This window comes from Mus caroli, unplaced genomic scaffold, assembly GCF_978045245.1.
Source record: "Mus caroli unplaced genomic scaffold, Mus_caroli_1 scaffold_5, whole genome shotgun sequence".
In the NCBI taxonomy this organism is placed as follows: domain Eukaryota; kingdom Metazoa; phylum Chordata; class Mammalia; order Rodentia; family Muridae; genus Mus; species Mus caroli.
The window spans coordinates 91,566,294-91,576,854 of NW_028227260.1; the positions used below are offsets into that span (position 1 = coordinate 91,566,294).

General features: G+C 33.5%; 1 pseudogene; it reads right to left on the reverse strand.

The window, feature by feature from the left end:
- Nucleotides 1-140: 140 nt before the first annotated feature.
- LOC110287466 (odorant-binding protein 1a-like) lies at nt 141-10,211 on the reverse strand (annotated as a pseudogene).
- Between the last annotated feature and the right edge of the window lie 350 nt (nt 10,212-10,561).

Consider the following 10,561-nt stretch of genomic DNA (forward strand, 5'->3'; position numbering starts at 1 on the left):
GCAAGGGCAAAAACATAAACAACAGAAACCAAAGCTAAATGGCATCATCAGAGCCCAGTTCTCCCACCACAGTGGTCTCTGGATACCTCAACGAACCAGAAAAGCAAAACTTTGATTTAAAATCATATCTCATGATGATGTTAAAGGCCTTCAAGAAGGACATAAATAGTTCCCTTAAAGAAATACAGGAGAATTTGGGTAAATGGCTTGAAACCTTTAAAGAGGAAACATAAAAATCCCTTAATTAATTGCAGGAAAGCACAACCAAACAGGTGAAGGAACTGAACAAAATAATCCAGAATCTAAAAATGGAAATAGAAACAATAAAGAAATTACAAAGATAGAAAAACCTGGAGATAGAAAACCTAGGAAAGAGACAAGGAGTCACAGATGCAAGTATGACCAACAGAATACAAGGGATAGAAGAGAGCATTTCAGGGGCAGAAGATACCATAGAAAACATTGACACAACAGTCAAACAAAATACAAAAAGCAAAAAGCTTCTAACCCAAAACATCCAGGCAATCTAGGACACAATGAGAAGACCAAACCTAAGGATAATAATAGGTATAGAAGAGAACAAAGATTCCTAACTTAAAGGGCCAGTAAATATCTTCAACAAAATTATACAAGAAAACTTCCCTATACTAAAGAAAGAGATGCCAATGAACATACAAGAAGCCTTCAGAACTCCAAATAGACTGGATCAGAAAAGAAATTCCTCCCATCACATAATAATCAAAACACAAAAATGTACAAAGCAATGAAAGATTAAAAGCAGTAAGGGAAAAAGGTCAAGTAACATATACCTATCAGAGTTACACCAGACTCCTCACCAGAGACTATAAAAGCCAGAAGATCCTATGCAGATGTCATACAGAACCTAAGAGTATGCAAATGCCAGCCCAAGCTATTATACCCAGAAAATCTCTCAATTATGATAGATGGAGAAATCAAGATATTACATGGCAAAACCAAATTTACACAATATCTTTCTACAAATCCAGCAATAAAAAGGATAATAGATGGAAAACAACAACAGAACGAGGGGAACTACAAACTAGAAAAGCAAGAAAGTAGTATTCTCTCAACAAACACAAAAGAATATAGCCACACAAACATAAAAATAACATCAAAAATAGCAGGATGCAGCAATCACTATTCCTTAATATCTCTTAACATCAATGGACTCTATTCTCCAATAAAAAGACATAAAATAACAGACTGGATGTGTAATCAGGACCCAATATTTTGCTGCATACAGGAAACACACCTCACTGACAAATACAGATACTACCTCAGAGTAAAAGGCTGGAAAACAATTCTCCAAGCAAATGGTCCCAAGAAACAAGCTGGGACAGCTATTCTAATATCGAATAAAAACAACTTTCAACCAAAAATTATCAAAAAGGATAAGAAGTATACTTCATTCTCATCAAAGGAAAAGTCTACCAAGATGAACTCTCAATTCTGAACATCTATGCTCCAAATGAAAGGGCACTCATATTCATAAAAGAAACACTACTAAAGCTCAAAGCACACATTGTGCATCACACAATAATAGTGATAGATTTCAACACCCCACTCTCATCAATGGACAGATCATGGAAACACAAACTAAACAGAGACACATTTAAACTAACAGAAGTTAAGGACCAAATGGATTTAACAGATACCTATTGAACATTTCATCGTAGAAATTGAATATACCATCTTCACAGCATCTCATGGTACCTTCTACAAAATTGACCATATATTCAGACACAAAAAAAGCCTCAACAGATACAAGAAGATTGAAGTAATCCCATGCACCCAATCAGATAACCATGATCTAAGGCTTGTCTTAAATACCAACAAAAACAACAGAAAGCCAACATAAACATGGAAACTGAACAACACCCTACTCTTTGATAAGTTGGTAAAGGAAGAAATAAAGACATTAAAGATATTTTAGAATTTAATGAAAATGAAGCCACAGCATACCCAAAATTTTGGGACACAATGCAACCAGTGCTAAGATGAAAATTCAGTTCTGAATGCCTCAAAAAAAAAAAAAACTGGAGAGAGCATACACTAGCAGCTTAACAGCATGCCTGAAATGTCTAGAACAAAAGCAAGCAAATATACAACAGGAATAGACAACAGGAAATAATGAAACTCAGGGCTGAAATCAACCACGTGTAAACAAAAAGAACTATACAAAGAATCCATCAAACCAGGATCTGGTTCTTTGAGAAAATCAACAAGATAGATAAACCCTTATCCAGACTAACCAGAGAGCACAAAGACAGTATCCAAATTAAGGAAATCAGAAATGAGAAGGGAGACATAACAACAGAAATTGAGAAAATGCAAAAAGTCCTCAGATCCAACTACAAAAGCCTATATTCAACAAAACTGGAAAATCTGGATGAAATTGACAATTTTCTAGACAGTTGCCAAATACCTAAGTTAAAACAGGATCAGATAAAGCATCTAAAACAGTCACATAAACTCTAAAGAAATAAAAGCAGTCACTAAAAATCTCCCCCCACGCCCCCCAAAATTCCCAGGTCCAGGTTTTATTGAAGCGTTCTATCAGACCTTCAAAGAAGACCTAATACCAATACTCTTCAAACTATTCCACATAATAGAAACAGAAGGAACACTACACAGTTCATTCTATGAATCCACAGTTACATTGGGTATTCTCCCTTTAAGATGGAACTCTTTCTGTCTGATCAGGAACTTTTCACAATTTCCTTTCATAGAGGACTTTATAAGAGTTTTTTTTTTCTACTTTTTTTTAACGTTCCAAATAGTTTTTAAAAACTGATTGAGTGCATATTACTTTTAGCTTCAGAAGATATAATGTATAGTTAAGAAGCATTTAACTATTACAAATTATTTTCATAACAAAAATCCATCCAACCATGTATCATAATTTATAAATTAAAGTAAATATGAAGCACAGCAAAAATTTACTTCTGCAGTATTCTTACCAATGAATCTCTATCAGCTGTGACATTTTCAATGATTACAATCATTTTATTAATTAATGTACCATTTTTAAACCAGAGTGATTATTTAAAATTGGCTTAGTCAATATTTATTTGTTATTCAAAACAGACCCTTTTCTTTTTTCTTTCTTTCTTTTTTATTTTTTGTTTTTGTTTTGTTTTGTGTTTTGTTTTTGTTTTTGTTTTTTCGAGACAGGGTTTCTCTGTATAGCCCTGGCTGTCCTGGAACTCACTTTGTAGACCAGGCTGGCCTCGAACTCAGAAATTCACCTCCCTCTGTCTCATGAGTGCTGGGATTAAAGGCGTGTGCCACCATCACCCTGCAAAAGAGACCCTTTTCACGTGTACATAATTGCTTCTTAAATCACTTTATTTAATCATTCAAAAAGGAGGAACAGCTCATAGATAGTGAGAAGGGGAAGGAAAGGAATGTCAAGAATTTGGTGTGAAATATCCTGACTTCACAGGGGAGGGAAAACTTGTTTTCAAAGAATAGGTAAATTAGAGATGATATGATTCCTATATCAAGACCATATGATCCATAACTCTCACCCTGTTGTTTTCTGTGAAAACCTGAAAGAGAAAAATTAACTCATGGTTGAGCCAACAGAAGAGATTTCATCCTTAAGATTACACAAGAACAAAATTAAATCTAGCAATGTAGACTCTAGAGAAGGGATTGTACACAAACAGTTCGTTTCTTAGAAAGCACCTGTAGTTTGTACATTAGTTACAATAGGATAAGGTTCTACATGAAATAATGACATTTTGGGCTCCTACATGAAATTTTATGTTGAGAGTTATCAAAGTATACATTGAAACTATCTGGCTTATACCAGATCTGTGGCAAATAATATCTTTCAAGTCATATTATAGAGTTTGAATTTTCAAATAACAAGTCACATTTCCTTGATGGAATATTTATCAATATAAAAATTACCAATTCTAAATGAGATAACATTCCTTACTATTGTCATCTAAAATTTTACTCTGCTTTATTCTTGTCACAATAATATTTTCAAGTTGAAAAGTCAATATTCTTCTATCTTAATTTTGTGTAATTGAAAACCAAGTTTATTACTCATGTTTATCTAAAATTGTATACACAATAATCCAAAATCAAGTTAGATATCAATTTGCATAGGCATGGCTTCAGTTTCTACTCACATACAGGAGTACTTTCCCTAGGACAATAATCTGTAAAAGAAAATAGAGTAAGGTGTGATATGTTTTATCATAATAATATAAGGGTGGCTACACACTGATTATTCCTGATGATGACAAAATAAAGATATAAATAAATTTAGCCTCAATTCAGGATCTAACTGAGCACTTATATACATATAGTATATGTATATATGAGGGGGGAAAAAAACATGAATTGAGGTTACCTGTAATCAGGACTTCTCTAATGTTTCCAGGTGGAATGTTATTTTCCTAAGCATATTCAACAATTTTTTTCCTTTTGTTCCAGAGTTAAAGGGTGGCCACTTCCTAAATTCCATTAAAGACCATGTTAGGGATTTTATTTATTAGAATCCTGCATTATATCAATTGCTTCCTTTGTGTTCCACCATGATATTCAATGGAACCCCCAACTTCACCAAATTCATCTACCTTGTCAATACTGTCAATAAAAATTAACCCAAAAGTCATGGGAATATTTAATAAAGTGTAAATGGTGTAACAACTACTTGTCTAGGAAACTCACTCATCTCAACCACATCTACACTTTAAAATAAGTGTCAAGTATTCCTGTCAATGAAAACTTCACATTTCTCCTGAGGCTCTACTCTAGGTTTCATGTTTTAATTTTCTATATGTTTAGCAAAATGAAACTGGAATATTCTGAACCTTGGAGAAATCATATATGCTCCATATTTCCAGGGAGGAAACCTGAACATGAACTCTTCCAATTACTTCCTTCATATTCCCACAATCTTCAGTGTCCATGCTACTCAAATTACAACATAATGTACAGTTTGGTCCACACATAATCTGGTTATTAGTTAGTTCAAAGGAATTTGTAAATTTTTTTTGTTAATTTTTTTATTATTTTCTTCATTTACATTTCAAAAGCTATCCCAAAATTTCCCTATACCCTTCCCCCACTCTGCTTCTCTACCCACTCACTCCCACTTCTTGGCCCTGGTGTTCCCCTGTACTGGGGCATATGAAGTTTGCATGACCAAGGGGAAATTCTATAACACTGTATTGGGGGAAGGGTGTGAATCTGTCTTAGTCCTTATTTGCAGAGCAGCACTTTTGTTACTATTTCAGAGATCCACTGCCATTCTTACCAACAACATATACCAATTTTGTTTTCCGGCCAGCTCTGTCCACATTCTCACTATAAAATACTATGTTCTCTGGTGTCGTCCTCACAGTTGCATAATGATTATCCCCTTGAACTGTAATGATAATGGAAATGTTTAAAAAGTCAGTGATACTCAATGTTCTACTTTATTTGATGTTACTTATTTGTGAAACATTAATGTTGACACTGACAGTAACAATCATCTCTGATTCACTAATATACAACCTATGCATGCATGGCTATTCCTGTAGGCATTCATTTTGCATAATACATTCTAATATGAACAATACCCACTTGTATGCTACAAAACTGATTAAAAATCTTAAGGACAGACATTGTCCATTTCTCTGAATATCTTGTGTCAAGACAAGTGGGACTATTGGTTAGGTATTTCTGTTGTTTTCAACCAGATATCAAAGGCTTCTTGTGAATTTTGTGAGAAGTTAAAATTCTGGATTTTTATTAACATGGAGACATGTGGTGGGAAAAGGCATACATGTGCAAATAGAGATAGTTACTAATTAGTAACATGCAAAAACATTGTAATTTTTTCTATTGTTGATAAAAGGTAAGTATGGAATATTTATATATTATCAGAAATGCATAGTGTGTGTGTGTGTGTGTGTGAGAGAGAGAGAGAGAGAGAGGGTGGGGGAGAGAGAGAGAGAGAGAGTATGTGAGAAACATTTCCACTTATTATATGATAAAAGTTAGTCAAAGGAAAGTAAAGGAATTTTAGAATCTAGTCCCTTTCATTAACAAGACATTTTTAACAACCATATAAAATGAGGTAAAGCATTTTCTTGACAATAGAATGTACACTCTGGTATTTGTTTGTTTGTATGGTTTTTTATGTTGTTGTTTTGCTTATTTTAATATTAAGCCAAAAGTCTAATTGTATATAATTTAGTTAAATAATGTTGCTATTATTTTAGCAATTCTTACAAAAATTGAGTCATTCTAAAATCTTTAAACAGATTTTGTCCATAACTGCTTTTCAGAATTGAAGATTTTCAATATTCTAAATATTATAGATTAATCTGAGAATTGCGCTTTCTGTGCTAGGATTTTGATGGGGCTTTTGTTGAATCTGTAGATTGAATAGCATGACCATTTTTACTATGTTAATTCTACAAATCCATGAGCATGGGAGATCTCCCCATTTTTTGTGATTTTTTTCAATTTCTTTCTTGAGAGACTTGAAGTTCTTGTCATACACATCTTTCACTTCCTTGGTTAGAGTTACACCAACATATTTTATATTATTTGTGACTAATGTGAAGGATGTTTCTCTAATTTCTTTCTCAGTTCATTTATCATTTGTATAAAGGAAGGCTTCTGGTTAATTCGAGTTGATTGTATATCCAGCCACTTTGCTGAAGATGTTTATTAGGTGTAGGATTTCTCTGGTAGAACTTATGGTGTCACTTATATGTGCTATCATATCATTGGGAAATAATTATACTTTGACTTCTTCTTTGCCAATTTATATGCCCTTGATTTCCTTTTGTTGTTTTATTGATCTAGCTAGAACTTCAAGTACAATATTGAGTACATATGGGAAGAATTGGGATCCTTGTCTTGTTCTTGATTTTAGTGGGATTGCTTCAAGTATCTCTCCACTTAATTTGATATTGACTGTTGGTTTGCTGTATATTATTTTTATTATATTTAGATATTGTCATTGAATTTCTGATCTCTCCAAGACTTTTTGGGGTTTTTTGTTTGGTTGGTTGGTTGGTTGGTTGGTTTGGTTTTTCGGGACAGACAGCTCTGGCTGTCCTGGAACTCACTTTGTAGACCAGGCTGGCCTCGAGCTCAGAAATCCTCCTGCCTCTGCCTCCCAAGTGCTGGGATTAAAGGTTTGTGCCACCACACCCAGCTTCTTTCCAAGACTTTTAACATGAATTGGTAATGTATTTTGTTAAATGTTTTTTCAGCATCCAATAAGATGATCAAGTGATTTTTTTTCTTTGAGTTTATTTATATACTGGATTACATTAACAGATTTTCGTATATTGAGCCATTCTTGCATCCCTGGGATGAATCCTATGGGATTATGGTGGATGGTAGTTTTGATGTGCTCTTGGATTCTGTTTGGGAGAATTTTATTAAGTATTTTTGCATCAATATTCATGAGTGAAATTGGCCTGAAGTTCTCTTTTTTGTTGGGTTCTCATGTTGTTTAGGTATCAAAGTAAATGTGGCTACATAGAACGAATTAGGTAGTGTTCCTTCTGTTTCTATTTTGTGGAGTAGTTTGAAAAGTATTGGTATTAGCTCTTCTTTGAAGATCTGGTTGAGTTCTGTACTAAAACCATTTGGCTCTGGGATTTTTCTGGTTGAGAGGGTTTTAAAGACTTCTATTTCCTTAGGGTATATGGGGCCATTTAGATAGTTTACCTGCTAATAATTTAATTTGTTATGTGGGATATGTCTAAAAAACCATCCATTTGCTATAGATTTTCCAGTTTTATTGCTTAAAGGCTTTTGTAGTAGGATCTGTGATTTTTTAAATTTCCTCAGTTTATGTTGTTATGTCTTCCTTTTCATTTCTGACTTTGTTGATTATGCCCTTCACTGAACTACAGATGATTTTTAGACGGTTCTATATCTAACAGAGATGATAAAATTCAGTGGCAGCCCTACAAGCACAATGATTACTCAGAATTTATTCATGAAATTAGAGACACTGATTATTTTTCTGTGTGGTATCCAGATATGCCCCATCATAGAATATTATTATCACATTGCTAAAAATGGGATCTTTGGTTTCATGATCAGAACCAAAACATTACCATTTAGTTACAATCTATAAAAGATGATGAATAAATAATTAAAATAAACGTGTAAATTAAGATTTCCTTTCAAGGATAACAGATCATGTTTATGATAAAAGCACAAGTGAACCATAGGCATGAAGTTTACAAATATATTTTAAGATATTAAGGACTACTAGTAAGTAGCAGGTTTAGCAAATAAAATAGTGATGTAATGTATGACAGAAAAAAAACACAGTAAAAATAGCTAGAAATAATTTTTCTGTGGCAAAGCTACTTGGAAAATGTATTGATAAAATTATTCACAAATTTGGGTCACAGTGGTCTTCTCCAAGTAAACCTGGAATGATCTAGAATTTATTTGGACTTAGTACATATCTGAGGGTGTTGGAGAGATCGCTAAATTTCCAAGCAACCAAAATTGCTCTTCATCTATGTACCTTTGGACAGCTGAACTATCAGCTTGCACAACCACAATGCTTTGGTCATAGAGGGTGCTCCCACAACCTGTACTTACACTGGGATCTGTAGGTCTTGCCATCATCTTGCAAATACCCAGTGATTGTGGTCAATGAACATTGTCCATTTTCACTAAAAAATTAAAGAGAGAATGTATGGTTTGTTCTTTGCTACCATTAAATCCATATTAAAGATCTTCAAGTGTTAGAATGCATTTAACAAAGTATTGTACAGAGACAGGAGCTAATTACTTATGTTTACCTCAATTTTTCCTAATTCTTGTTTAGAAATTGTCATACTGTTTGCAGTCATATAGTAGCCTTTCTTTATTTGTGCCAATTTTGCCCATGGTCCAAAGGTACTGGCGATATTCTTATACAAACTTCAATAGTCATTGAGTATGATTTTCTGTATAAAAATTCTCTTGTTTTAGTCCAGGTATGATATAGACATGGGTGTACATGTATGAACTTAAGTGGTGTTATATGTACCTAAAACTTACAGTTGTGGCTATAAGATAGAAAAGGTTCTAGGCATTTTCAGTTCTTAATGAGTTACTCACGTCTGCATTGAACATAGTTATCCATATGCCAGAGAGAACCTTTGAACATACAGCTTCAGGAAAAAGAAATTCTAAAACCAGTTTTATCTGACCCATTTATGGAAGATGTTTATGAAATTTCTATTTGAATAACATATCATATATGGCTTTGACCTATGTGATCACACCCTTCACCTAACTACAGATGATTTCTTTCGAGAGTTCTATATCTAACATTGATGATAAAATTCAATGGCAGTCCTCCAACTACAATGATTACATAGGATGTACTCATGAAATTAGAGACACTGAGTATCTCTCTGTGTGGTGTCCAGATGTCTCCATCATATAATATTATTATTATATTGCTAAAAATGGAGTCGTTGGTTTCATGACCAGAACCAAAACATTCCCCTGTAAATTATACAGCATTAAGGGTAAGAAATGAAAACAGTTTTCTCAGTTTACTTTCTTGATAATTTGCTTACTCACTCGACATAAAACGTGACATTCATTTTCTTGCATTCCTTTTCACAAGTAATTTGATGAAAATAGAGCCTCAGCTCTCCACTTATCTCCATTTTGTCTACATTATCAGCAGCGATAGCAATAGTTTTCCATGGCCCATACATCTGTAAAAGCAATAAAAATAACAAAGAAAACCATATAGACCATTAGAATATGAGTTGGTATTCATATTTCTTCTCTCAATCTTTTAAATATTTAAAATTGCTAGAAATAATCATCAATAATATTTCATTTGTTAGTTCAAGATTATGTTTCCAGAAATGAAGCACAATGCAGAACAATATGATGACTTTACTAAAAAGAGAATTATGGAACTGAGACTGCTCATTTTTGTCCTCATATTCTCTTAAAATCCAATCCCTTATTTTACTTCTTTCATTCTAGAGAAACTCTTAATGGAAAAGTAAACCTGAGTGAAAGTCAGAAAGATTATTTCATGAAGATGGACTTGCATGGATTAACTGAATGATATATCACATCCACAGAAGTATGTTAATTGGGAATCTCCAACATATATACAGACCCTATGCATTTACCTGAGCATGAGCCAACCCAAAGGCCAACTCGAGCAACAGAAATTTTACCATGATGGCACAAGAATTTCTTTTCTACAGAAGCTCAAAGTAGATAAGTAGTTGTGAAGGATGTGGACTAAAAAAGGTTTTTATACATTTAGTGAAATTGAGGGACATAGAATCAACCAATGATATTATATCACAACAACCTAGTTCTGTTCAGTACTTCCTGTTGAATGTAGTTCCTGGTAAAAGTTCAGTACTTCCTGGTAAATGTCCTTAAAGGACATAAGATTATCCTTCAGGTCAGGATATGTTGTGTTGATTGAGTATAACTGATAGAGTAAAAGTATTATCTCTATGGTAGCATTTATAAGTAATGGTTTTGGTTCTAGAAATACAGTGGTGGTAAAGGTCACATG